Source organism: Tamandua tetradactyla, chromosome 5 (assembly GCF_023851605.1).
Source record: "Tamandua tetradactyla isolate mTamTet1 chromosome 5, mTamTet1.pri, whole genome shotgun sequence".
Lineage (NCBI taxonomy): Eukaryota > Metazoa > Chordata > Mammalia > Pilosa > Myrmecophagidae > Tamandua > Tamandua tetradactyla.
The window spans coordinates 103,851,633-103,865,993 of NC_135331.1; positions in this window are offsets into that span (position 1 = coordinate 103,851,633).

Below are 14,361 nucleotides of genomic sequence, written 5' to 3' on the forward strand. Positions count from 1 at the left end.
ATCAAGTAAGAGATTGGGATCCCAGACTGGACTTCATCATTCCAGACTCGTCCCCCTCACTTGGTCCCATGCAGCTTGGGAGTCACACAAAGCAGCACAGCCCAGGTCCCTCCTGCTGTGGATGCAGACCATAGAGCCACTCAGCAGCAAGTTAGAGCCCCGTGCATATCCTGGCCAGGGTCCCAAATCCACAGAGACCCAGGATGGAATACAAGGGACAGATGAGTGCCATATACAAAAAAAAAAAAGTGCCTGCAGGGAAAAAGACTAGTAAAACTGTTGGCAAGAGGTACACTTATTTGATCCAGTCTGTGTTGGGCCACCTAAATGCAGTCCTTTCTGGATTGGCCCCATCTCACTCCATGGGGTGGGATACCTAATAGGGAAGAAACCAGAGGTAGAAAAGCCTCGCAGGAAAAACAAAAAAGGGTGGGAGGTGACTGAACTGCTGTAGGCCTGGATGGGTCCCAGAAACAAAAAGTGTAACCAACAGGGGATGTTGAGTGAGGGAGAGAATTTGAATCATAGGAGCTGGGGAGGAAAATTATGCACAAAAACAGAACAGATCAGGATTCCTGGAGAAGAAACAGAGGAAAGGATGCTTTCTCCTGGAGGTGAAACAATCACATGCAAAAGGCGCATACTTAAGAATTGTGATGCATGTCCAGAGCAAGAATCGGGTAGAGAAGAGCAGAGAAAATCTGAACAGTTAAACACGGGCTACTCTAAAGGTCTAGAATAAGTTGGACCAAGTGTCAAAGAAGAACCTTAACACAAAGCCAATCAAAAACAAAATCCCAGAAAAGCCATATTTTAATCCTGATCCAGTCTTGTGGAAGCAGCCATTTCTTTTAATCCTAATTAAATACTCTGGGGTGGGATCAACAATTCCATCCTGACCAAAAGGGGGAAAATAAATGTAACAAATAAGGTATCAGTGGCTGAGAGGGTTCAAATAGGGTCTAGAGGCTACTCTGGAGGTCACTCTTACACAAACTTCAAATAGACATTGCTACCTATCAGAACTTGCCAAACCCCAACCAGAACCATTCCTGCCAATCCTAAAGAATACCTAGGATGTTATATAAGAGTCTACAAAGGTTCCATGCACTTAGGCAACTTTCCAGAAACTTACAATCTCCAGATAGGACACTGAACCAGATAAGTCCTGAAATGCAGAGGGGCCAGCCTTTTTCAGAGCATCAACTAGTTCCATCCCCCTATCTCATAGTACTGATAGCCCCTTCTAACATGAAAAAGTTAGAATGGTCATAGCCCAAATACCCCTAAAGAGTGAAAGATCAAAGTGGTGGTGGAGTAATACAGAGAAGGTAGGGTTAATAAGGGAGTATGATTGCTGAATCATTATATTGCTATTTCTTTTAGTTTCCAGTACCTTAGAGCAGCCAGAAGTAAAAACCTAAAATTGTGGAATTGTAACCCATACAAAACTCTGAAATCTGTTCTACAACTGATTTTTGTAATGTGCTTTGAAATGTATTGCTTTTTGGTATATATGCTATTGTTCACAAAACAGAAAAAAAAAGAGGAGGACTATAACAGAGAGGATAGGAGTTAGCAAATCAGTATGACTGCTGAATCATTATATTGATATTTCTTTTGGTGTCTGGTTTCTTGGAGCAGCTAGTAGAAAAAATGAAAAATCACAGAACTGTAACCTATACCAAACTTTAAAACCTGTTCTATAGCTATGTATTGAAATATATTTATAAATTTATTGCTTTTTTGTATATATGTTATATTTCACAATTTAAAAAATGATAAAAAGATACACTAGAGTCGTACAACAGTAGATATAAACAGACAAAAAAAGAATCAGCAAACTAGAAGACAGGACAATCAAAATCATAAGAACATATAGAGAAAAGAATAGAAAATATTGAGCACTATTTCAGGGACTTGAGTAAGAGCATGAAAAGTTCAAATGTAGGCATCATGAATTTCCCAGAAAGAGAAAGGAAAAGGGGCAGAAAGAATATTTGAGGAAATAATGGGCCAAATTTCCCAATTCTTATGGAAGACATAAATATACATGTACATGAAGAGAAATGTACTTCAAATGTAATAAACCCTAATAGACCTACTCTGAGAAACATACTAAACAGAATGTCTCATGCCAAAGATAAAGGGAATTCTGAAAGCAGGAAGAGAAAAGCAATTTGTCACAGACAAGGTATGCTCAATAAGATTAAGAGCTGATTTCTCATCCAAAACCATGGAGATGAGAAAGCAGTAATATGATACATTAAAATACTGAAAGAGAAAAACTGCCAACCCCAAATTTTTTTGCCAGAAAAACTGTCCTTCATAAATGAGGGAGAGGGCGGGCCATGGTGGCTTAGCAGGCAGAGTTCTTACCTATCATGTGGGAGACCTGGGATCAATTCCCGGTGCCTGCCCATGCAGAAAAAAAAAAAAAAAAAAAAGAGGAAGAGTTTTAAATATTCACGGATAAACAGAAACTGAGGGAGTTCATCAACAAAAGACACACCCCATGAGAAATATTAAAGGGAGTACTTCCTGTTGAATAGGAAAAGAAAGGAGAGAACGGCTTGGAAAAGTGTGAAGAAGTGGAGATCTTCTGTACAGGTAATTAAAGTGTAAATACAAAACCTGGTAGTACTGTGCCCTCATACATAATTCTGTTCTTTTAATTCCTATAAGAGTCAGAATACAATTGAACAGAATACAATTGAACGTGTTCCTGATACAGGAAATGCGAAATATAAAGATGTAATATAGGACAAAAACTATTTACAGAGTCTTTTCAATTAGTGCATTAAAGATGTAAAAATACAAACCCCAGGGTATCCACTAAGTACATATTTTGAAATATACAGAAATAGAAATGAAAAAAAAGGATCAGAGAGACAAAGGGGAAAGATTTCCAGGGAACATGGTGGAGTAGGAGTTCCAGGAATCAATCCTCTCACCAAAACAACAATTAAACAATTAAACTGTCTGAAACAACTTTGTTGAAACTCCAGAGGCAAGAAGAACACTGTACACCACCTAGGGAAAAGCAGGAGGATAGGCTGATAAAGTTCAGTAAAGAATTATAAATTCCTCTCTATGCAGATGGCTACCAGTGCCCATCCCCCATTTTCACGGCAAGTTGCCACTTGGTCCAGTCACTGGCTAGCTGCTGGTGTCAGAAAGGGACAAAGAAATCCTCTTCCCTGTGAACAGTGGTGGGCATTGGAATAGCTGATCATGGCTTTTGATTAGCAGATTTGGATCACTGGGTCCTGGCTCTGAGGGTAGCTATGGTTTCAACCCCTCTCTGGACAGGGGTGGAGGTGGCAGAGATTTAAAGAAACAGTACTTCTTCAGGGTGAAGGGGAGCAGTTAGATGAAGGGCTGCATTTGCTTGTCAAGTCAGGAAAGTTCAGCTTTGGAGCCATTGGAGAAGCACTTAGAGCCCTTGCTGAGCTACTTCCCAGGGCACTTTGGAGCCAGTCTGTGCCCAGTTCTTTGATCCCTTGCCTGGTATTGGCTGGAAAAGATTGACTTGGGGAAGTACTCTCAAGGGTGACACTCCTCCCAGAATTTACCCTACCAACAAAAGCAGATTGAGTTAATGAAAGGAATGGAAAAACTATAGGGGTGAACAGCCTGGGACAAAGGCTTGCCAACTTCAAACACCCAGAAGAGGGAGATCTGTAACCTGAAAAAGAGACAAGACAATGAAACTGTAAACAGGAGAACTCCAAAACAACTAACAAGCAAAATTCCAGGACATAAAGAGACCCCAAAAGACAGGGAAAATTCTGGATAATGCATTCCCTTTGCGCAGGCCTTCCAGAAAAGAGGGCTGAAGCTAGAGAAAACCATTGTCATATAACCAATTGGTTATGAAAATAAGAAACAGACATCCCAGTGGATACATCTCAGAGTTAACATTTTGAAATGCTAAAATGTACAGTGTGCAACAAAAGAGTACAAGACAAAGAAACAAGAAATGATGGTCAATCCAACAGAAGAGGATAAAAATCCAGAAAACACCAATGAAAATGAAAGTGTACACATTCTGAACAAAGCCTTTTTAAAAATGATCTTAAAAATGCTCAAGGAGATGAAGGAAAGCCCAGAGAAAGAACTAAAGGATATCAGGAAAACAGTGAATTAACAATATGAGGATCTACGTATAGAGATAGAAACTTTTTAAAAGGCCCACACGGAACTACTGGAGTTGAAGATCACAATAACTGAAATGAAAGATGCCCCAGAAGGTTTCAAGAGCAGATGGGAGCTGGGAGAAGAAAGAATGAGTGGACTTGAAGGCAAGACACTTGAAATGGGTCAGGCTGAGGAGCAGAAAGAAAAAAGAAACATTAAAAGTGAAAATAGCCTAAGGCAGCTATGGGATACCATCAAGCACACCAATATAAGCATTAAGAAGAAGAAAGAGAGAAAAGGGCAGCTGAAATATTATAGAAATAATAACAGAGAACTGCTCAAACTTAGTAAAAGTCATGAATATGCACAACCAAGAAGCTCAGAGAATACCAAATAGAATAAATATAAATAGGATAAATACCCCATCGTATATTGATTACACTATCAAATGCAAAGGACAAGGAGAGAGTTCTGAAAGCTGCAAGAGAAAAGCAATACGCTGCATATGAGGGAGTTCCAATTAGATCAAGTCCTGATTTCTCATCAGAAACCATGGAGGCAAGAAGGCAGTGGGTTGAAATACAAGTGCTGAAAGAAAATGACTACCAGTCAAGAATGTTATATCCAGTGAGACTCTTTCAAAAATGAGGGAGAGATTGGGTGGTGCAACACTGGCTCACTGGCAGAATTCTCGCCTGCTGTGCCAGAGACCCAGGTTCAATTCCTGGAGCCTGCCCAAAACAAAACAAAAAAAAAAAAGAGGGAGGGGTTTAGATATACTCAGATAAACAGAAGCGGAGGGAGTACATCACCACTGCCCTACAAGCAGTGCTAAAGGGAGTGCTTTAGACTGAAAGGAAAGGACATTGGACATGGTTCAAAGCTGAATAAAGAAATAAAGACATGAGGTAAAGTGAACATTCAGGTGATTATAAAGGCCAGTATTTATTGCATTGTATCATTTGGTATGTAACCCCACGTCTTACTTCCTACAGGTGCTGAAATGCAAATCTATAAAAAAGGTCATGTTAAATTTATGGGTTTGGGCATGCAGTACAAAGATATAAATGGTAGCAAGTACAACTGGTGGGGGGAAAGAATGGTTTCTAACTTTTTCATATTGAAAGGGGCTGTCAGTACTATGGGATGGGGGATGGAACTAACTGGAAAAGCTGGTCTCTCTGCATTTCAGAACTTACATGGTCCAGGGACCCACCTGGAGGTTGTAGGTTTCTGGAAAGTTACCCGAGTACATGGAAACTTTGTAGAATCTTATATAATGACCTAGGTATTCTTTAGGATAGAAATTGGGTAGGAATGGTTTTGGCTGGGGTTTGGTGAGCTATAATAGGTAGCAATGTCTAACTGAAGCATGCGTAAATGTGACTTCCAGGGTAGCTTCTCTACTCTATTTGAACCCTCTCATCCACTGATACCTCATTTGTTACACTTCTTTTTCCCCTTTTGGTCAGGATGGCATTGCTGATCCCACAGTGCCAGGGCCAGGCTCATTCCTGGGAACCCTCTCCCACACTGCCAGGGAGGCTTTCACCCCTGAATGTTATGTCCTATGTAGAGAGGAGGGCAATTAATTCACTTGCAGAGATGGGCTTAGAGAGAGAGAGGCCATATCTGAGCAACAAAATAGGTCCTTTGGAAGTAACTCTTAGGCATACCTATAGGTAGGCTGAACTCCTTCGCTACATAAGTTAGAAAGAAGAGTGTAGGAAAACATATGTGCATGCTACTGACGTTAAGTTGGTAACATTTAGGGTGTTAAATTTCTTTTTAATTATTTTTTATTGATATATATTATATATTCACATGCCATGTGCCAGTTTGAATTGGTTATGTACCCCAGAAAATCCATGTCCTTTAATCCTCACTCAGTATCGCTGGGTGGGAGTTTTTGATTGTTTCCATGGAGATGTGACCCACCCATTTGTGTGTGATAAATTTTAATTAGATGGTTTCCATAGAGATGTGTCTCCACCCATTCATGGTGGGGTTGCTTACTGGAGTCCTTTAAGAGGGAATCATTTTGGAAAAAGTTTTAAAGCAAACAGAGCCACCAGAACCGACAGAACCAACAGAACAACAGAGCCCTGGGGAAGCCATTGAAAAGAAAGCTAGCAGATCTTGTCATGTGCTTTTCCAGCCAAGAGAGTGAAACCCTGAATGTCATCGGCCTTCTTAATCCAAGGTATCTTTCCCTGGACACCTTAGATTGGACATTTTTATAGCCTTGATTTAACTTGGACATTTTCATGGCCTTAGAACTGTAAACTTGCAGCTTAATAAATTCCCCTTTTTAAAAGCTGTTCTGTTTCTGGTGTATCATGTAAATAAATTTCATAAGAGCAAGCCTCAAAATCAAGGGCTTGGCTATTGATTTGGGTGTTCCTAATGTTTGACACAGTATCAGGGATTTCCCCAATGGTAGAATTTAATAGTTCCATATTTTTTCTCCCATTAAGGTGCTAAATTTTAGCCCCATGGTAGCAACAAGGTAAATAGATGAAAAATATATTCAGATAGAAATAAGAAGGCACTCAATATGGTACAATACAAAAAATTAAATCAAAATAAGGGTAGGCATTAACAGAATTGAAGGACAAAAATGCATAAGATTGACAAAGTCTAAGTGACAAAATGGCAGAAGAAGTTCCTATATTATCAGTAGTGACTTTAAGTGTAAACAGATTAAACTCCCCAGTCAAAAGGGAGATACTGGCAGAATGTATAAAAAATCATGACCTAACTATATGTATCTGCAAGAGACGCACCCAAATCAAAGACACAAGTAGGTTGAGGGTGAAAGGATAAAAAGAAATATACCACTCAAGTAGTAACCAAAAGAGAGCTGGGGTGGTTATACTAATACCAGATAAACAGACTTTAAGGCAACAACAGTTATGAGGAACAAAAATAGTCATTATATACTGATAACAGGAAGATGTTACAATTATAAATATATATTCCCCTAACAGCAGAGCCCCAAAATATGTGAAGCAAATACTGACAGTTTGGGAGGGAGAAATTGACAGTTCTACACAAATAGTAGGAGACTTTAACACACATGGATCATTCTCCAGGATAGACTGACCTTATGTTTGGTCACAAAACAAGTCTCAATAAATTCAAAAATATTGAAATCATACAATGCATATTCTCCAAACACGACAGAATGGGGCTATATGTGGAAATTAACACGTTTAAATAGCCAATGGTTGAAGAAGAAATCAAAAGTGAAATTAGGAAATATATTAAGGTGAATGAAGATAAAAATAGAGCATTCCAAAATTTAGGAAATGCAGCAAAGGCAGTGCTGAGAAGGAAATTTATAGCTTTGAAAGCATACATTTAAAAAAAGAAGAAGAAGAAATACTTCAAATCAGATACTAACCTCAAAACTGGAAGAATTAGAAAACAAAGGGCAAACTAAACCCAAAGCAAACAGAAAGAAGGAAATAACAAAAATTAGAGCAGAGATAAATGAAATAGAAAAAAAAATAGAATCAACAAAGCCAAAAGTTGGTTCTTTGAAGAGATTGATAAAATTGACAAAACTTTAGCTAGATTGGTAAAGAAAAAAAGAGAGAAGATACAAATGACAAAAATCCAAAATGAAAAGTGGAACATTACTAAGGACCCTACTGAAATAAAAAGGACCATAAGAGGATACTATGGAAAACTGTATGCCAATAAATTAGGTAACCTAGATAAAGTGGACAGATTCTTAGAAACACACAAAATACCTACATTGACTCAAGAAGAAATAGAAGATCTCAGCAAACCAATTACTAATAAAGTAATCAGAAACTTCCCACCAAAGAAAAGCCCAGGACCAGATGACTTGACAGGAGAATTCTATCAAACATTGTAAGAAAACTTAACTCCAATTGTACTCAATTCCCCCCGAAAAATCGAAGAGAAGGAAACACTCCTTAACTCAGTCTATGAGGTCAACATCACCCTCATACCAAAGCTGGATAAAGATACCACAAGAAAAGAAAGCTACAGGCCAATTATCTCTTATGAATATAGATACCAAAATCATCAACAAAATATCAGCAAACCAAATTCAACAGCATATTAAAAGAATTATACAACATGATCAAGTAGGATTTACCCCTGGTATACAAGATTGGTTCAAATATGAAAATCAATTAATGTAATACCCCACATTAATGGAATAAAGGGAGGAAAATCACATATCCATATCAACTCATGTAGAAAATGCATTTGACAAAATACACCACCCTCCCTATTAAAACACTTAGAACACTAGGAATAGAAAGAAACTTCCTCAACATGATTAAGGGCATATATATAAAATCCCATATCTAATATCCTGCTTAATGGTGAAAGACTTAGAGCTTTCCCTCTCAGATCAGGAACAAGGCAAGGATGCCCACTGTCACCATTGCTTTCAACATTGTATTGGAATTTCCTACCAGAGCAATTGGCAAGAAAAAGAAAGAAAAGGCATCCAAATTGGAAGGGAAGAAGTAAAACATTTACTCTTTACAGATGCTATCATCCTATATACAGAAAATCCTGAAAAATCCACAACAAAAGATCCTAGAACTAATAAATGAATTCAGCACAGTGGTAGGGTACAAGACTAATACCCCAAAATCAGTAGTGTTTTTATACACAAACGATGAACAACTGGAAGAAGAAATCAAGAAAAAATTCCATTCACAATAGCAAAAAAAGAATCAAATATCTAGGAATAAATCTAACCAAGGATGTAAAGAACATGTAAACTGAAAACTAAAAAAATTTTTAAAAGAAATTAAAGAGACATAAATAAATGGAAGGACATTCCATGTTCATAGATTGGAAGACTAAATATTATTAAGATGCCCATCCCACCCAAAACAATTTAATAACTCAACATAATCCCAAACAAAATTCCAATAACCTTCTTTGCAGAAATGGCAAAACTAATTGCCAAATTTATATGGAAGGGTAAGGGGACCTGAATAGCTAAAGCCATCTTCAAAAAGAAGAATGAAGTTGGAGAACTGACATTTCCTAATCTCAAAGCTTATTACAAAGCCACCATATTTTAAAAAGTATGGCACTAACACAGGACAGACATATAGTCCAATGGAATTTATTTAGAGCTCAGAAATTAACTCTCACATTTATGGCCAATTGATTTTTGATAAAGTGACAAAGACCATTCAATTAGGAAAGAATAGTCTCTAACAAATAGTACTGGGAAAACTGGATCCCCATTTGCAAAAAAAAAAAAAAGAGGGCCCCTGCCTCACACCATATTTAAAAAAAAACCCTCAAATGGATTAAAGATCTTAATATAAAAGGTAGAACTATCAAACTCCTAGAAGAAAGCATAGGGAAGTAACACGAGGACCTTGCATTCAGCAATGAATTCTTAGACTACAGCCAAAGCACAAGCAACAAAAGAAAAAACAGGTAAATAGGACCTTATCACAATAAAAATTTTTTTCCTCAAAGGACTTTATCATGAATGTAAAATGGCAACCTACACAATGAGAGAAAATACTTGGAAACCACATATCTGTAAAGGATTAATATCCAGAATATATAAAGAAAATATTCAACTTAACACAAACAACCCAATTTCAAAATAAGCAAAAGACTTGAAGACATCTCTCCGAAGAAGATATACAAATATCCATAAAGCACATGAAAAGGTGCTCAACATCATTAGTCATCTGGGAAATGCAAATCAAAACCACAATGAGATACCATTTCATATCCATCAGAATAGCCACTATTTTAAAAATGGAAAATACGTGTTGGAGAGGATGTGGAGAAATAGGAACACTCATTCATTTCAGGTTGGAATGTAAAGTGGTGCAGCCACTATGGAAGATAGTTTGGTGGTTCCTCAGAAAGCTAAGTATGGAACTACCATATGAACTGGCAATCCCACTAGATATATACCCGAAAGAATTGAAAGCAGGGTTTGAACAGATATTTGCACACGGATGTTCATAACATTATTCATAGTGGATATGACACAAGATGGAAGCAACGCAAGTGTCCACCAACCAACGGATGGATAGATAAAGTGCGGTATATACATACAATGGAATATTATTCAGCATTAAAAAGGAATGAAACTCTGATTCATGCAGCAACATGGCAAAACTAATCATCAAATTTATATGGAAGGGTAAGGGAACCTGAATAGCTAAAGTCATCTTTAAAGCTAAAGCATCTGATTCATGCAGCAACATGGATAAACCTTGAAGACATCATGTTGAGTGAAATAAGCCACACACAAAAGGACAAATGTATAATCTCACTGATTTGAAGTAATTTGAATATGCAAACTCATAGTCAGAATCTAAATTATAGGTTACTGGGGGCTGGGTTGGGAGCAAGCAATGGTTATTAAAGCTAAAATTATACAGAATTTCTATTTTGGTTGATTGTGAAGTTTCGGTAATGGACAGTTGGTGACATTAGCACAACAATGTGAATGTAGTTAACAGCACTGAATTATATATGTGAATGTGGTTGAAGGGGGAAATTTTAGGTCATATATATGTTACTAGAATAAAAATTAAAAGTAAAAAACAAACCGATAGCAAATAAGCATTTTCCCATAAATTTGACACATATTAAAAGGAAAAATTCTTTAAAAATAACAACTGAGCAAAACTGATACAAAATCAAATGGAATAAACATCCTTATTTTATCTTAGAAATTATATTGTTATTTAAAACCTTAAATGTCCAAGAAAACCTCAATGTCCAGATGATTTCATTGATTGGTTAGCTCTGTTGCATATTTAAGGAAGAAATATTACCCATCTTACACAAATTCTTAAAGAAAATCTAGTAAAAAGGAAGCCATCCTTACTGATTTTTTGAAGATTGTACTATTTTATAGTCCAGCCTGCAGAGTTTGAGTGACCTAGTTTCTCCGCATCCTGACCAGCATTTGGTGTCATTATTTTTTGTATTAGCCATTCTGGTAGGTTTGTAGAGGCATTGCTTTTCTCTCCTGGCTCATGACGTTGAAATTCTTTTCCTGTGCTTATTTGCATCTGCTCTTCTTTGGTGAAATCTCTCTTCACATCTTTTGCCCATTTTTGAGTCAGATTGTTACATTCCACTGTTTGGTCTTGAGAGTTTTTATATGTATTCTACATTATGGTCCTTTGCTGGATATGTGGTTTGCAAATTTTTCCCTCATTCTGAAGCTTATTTTTTATCCTCTTCACCCTCTTTGGGTGTCCACAGAGCAAAAAAATTTAATTTTCACAAGGTTCAATTTATCAATTTTTCCTTTTTATGAGTTGTATTCTTGGTGACAAGTCTAAGAACTCATGCCTCTTGCCATGAGAGTTTTTTCATTTTTCTGAAAGTTTTACATTTTCATTCAAGTCTATGATTCAATTTGAATTATTTTTGCATAAAGTAAGTGTTCAGGCTGATGTTTTGGGGTTTTTTTGTCTATGGATGTCCACTTGTTTCATTGTCATTTGTTGAAAAACTATCATCCCTCATTGAATTACTTTTGTACCTTTGTCAAAAATTAGTTGGGACTATTTATATGGGCCTTTTCTGGGTTCCCTATTCTCATCCATTGATCTTATTTCTATCCCTCTGCCATATCCCACTGTCTTGATTACTGTATCTATATAGTAAGACTGAGTATCAATTATGGTGATTCTTACAAGTGTATTATTTTTCAAGATTGTTTTAGCTAGGGCCTGTGACTTTCTATGTAAATTTTAGAATAAGCTTGAATATGTCTACAAAACTTTGCTGGGATTTTGTCCGGCGCCGTCTCGCTCAGCTTCTGGTCCCCGGCCGGCGGAGGGAACAGGAGGGAGAGAGAGACAGACGCAGACAAACCGACTCAAGTGACAGACACGGGTTCGAGACACGCTGCAGTTGTGAGCACAGACCTTTACTGGAGCTAAGCTTGCAAGCTCTGTTACAAATTCCGCGCGGGACAGAATACCCCGCGGGGGAACAACCTCTATGCGGCCGTCAGGTACGGCTCCCTATGGGTCGTCTCCACCCACCCTGTCCGGGTAACCTCTTATATACTGTGCCCAAACCCAATAGGTTAGTGCCACGTATACAGAGGTGATTGGAAGATAGGGTTGGTGGGCGCGTGCGTCATACGCGGAAACAGGATGCGGGCGCCATCTTGACTCACTCGATGGGCGGGGGGAACTCTAGAGCAGGCCGCAGCGTGTCCACTAGGCCAGACCCGGGAGGCGGCTCTCCACAGGATTTTGATAGGATTTGTATTAAATTTATGGATCAGTTTGGGGAACATTAACATCTTTACTATATTGAGTTTTCCAATCCATCAACATAGTATATCTCCTCATGTATTGAAGTCTTCTTTGATTTCTTTCATCAGCATCTAGCGATCTTCAGGATACCATTCTGTCAATGTTTTGTTAAGTTTATACCTAAAAATTTCATTTCCTTTGGAGTGATAGTAAATGCTATTTTATTTTAATATGTTTCTGTACATTCATTGTCAGTATACACAAATAATATTCTTTGGGATTTTCTATGAAAACAGTCATGTCATTTGCAAATAGGGACAATTTCATTCTTTCTTTCCACTTTATATGTCATTTATTTCTTTTTCCTGCCTTACTGCAGTGACCAGAACCTCCAGTATTATGGGAAAAAAGTGATAACATAAGACACCTTGCCATGTTCCCCAATCATAGAGGAAGGTATTCAGTCTTTCACCATTAAGTAAGATCTTAATTGTAGGTCTTTTGTAGAGGCTCTTTATCAAGTTGAGGTAGTTAATCTCTATTCCTAATTTTCTGAGAGTTTTTGTCATGAATGGGTGTTGGATTCTTTTTAATGCTTTTTCTATGCAGATTTATATGCTCATGTGACTTTTCATTTGTTTGTTGACATAGTGGACTACATTAGCTTATTTTTGAATGTTGAATCAGTCTTGAAACCTGCAATAAATATCGCTTAGTCCTTTTGTATATTCTTTTTATAGGTTGCTGGGTTACATTTACTAATATTTTGTTGAGGAATTTTGTATCTAAGTTTATGAAAGAGCCTGGCCCAAAGTTTTTCTCTTTTTTTCTTTTTACTGTGTTTTGCTGGTTTTGGTATCAAGATAATACCAACTTTATAAAATAAATTGAGAAATAAGATGGCTAATCACCTTGGTTAGGTTAGGGTGTTGAGTTATTTGTTCAAGTAAGAACTGATTGTTATAGGGAGACTATTTCATAGATGAAATTAAATCATTGGTCAGTTGACTGCATCTATGGATGATTACTTCTACAATCAACAAAGGAGATTGCATTCAGCAATGAGACACATCTCCTTGTTCAATTAGTTGGAGGCCTTAAAGCTAGAACTGAGAGATTCATCAGTCAGGAAGAATTATTTTTATCTTTATTTCAGCCAGCCTTCTTCTCCTGGGGAATCCAACTTCACCTTTATCAAGCTTCCAACTTGTGGCCTGCCTTACAGAATTTGGATTTACCAATCCTCATGGTTGTGTGAGCCCATTCTTATTAAAAAATCTCTTTACATATTTCTCCATAGAATCCTGACTAATACAGGAAATGTTCCTTCCTCTTCTATTTTTTGGAAGAGATTGGGTAAACAAGGAATTAATTTTTTTAACTTATTTTATTGTATAGTATAACATATATAAAAAGCAAAGAAATAAAAAAGCAATAGTTTTCAAAGCACTCTTCAACAAGTAGTTACAGGACAGATTCCACAGTGTTCTTTAAGTGTTTGATATAAATCTCTGGTGAAACCATCGAGGCTTAGAGATTTATTTTACAGAAGCTTTTAAAGTATGAATTCAATTTTCTTTAATGTTTATAGGGCTATTCATATGTCTCCTTCATCTTGATTGATTTTTTGGTAGTTTGAAGGTTTGGGGGCAATTGATCTGATTCTTTTATTTATTTATTTATTTATTTATTTATTTTTGCTTGAGCATCCAGCAGGAATCAAACCCAGGTCTCCTGCATGGCAGGTGAGAATTCTGCCACTGAGCCACTGTCACACTGACTGATCTGATTCTTTTAAATGATTAATTTACTAGTATAAAGTTCCTTGATGTATTCTTTTATTATCTTTTAAATTATAGGAGCTGTAATGATATTTTTATTTAATTCCTGATATTGTGATTATGTGACCTTTTTATTTTTACCAGTCTTGTCAGAAGTTTATCAATTTTATTGATTTTTT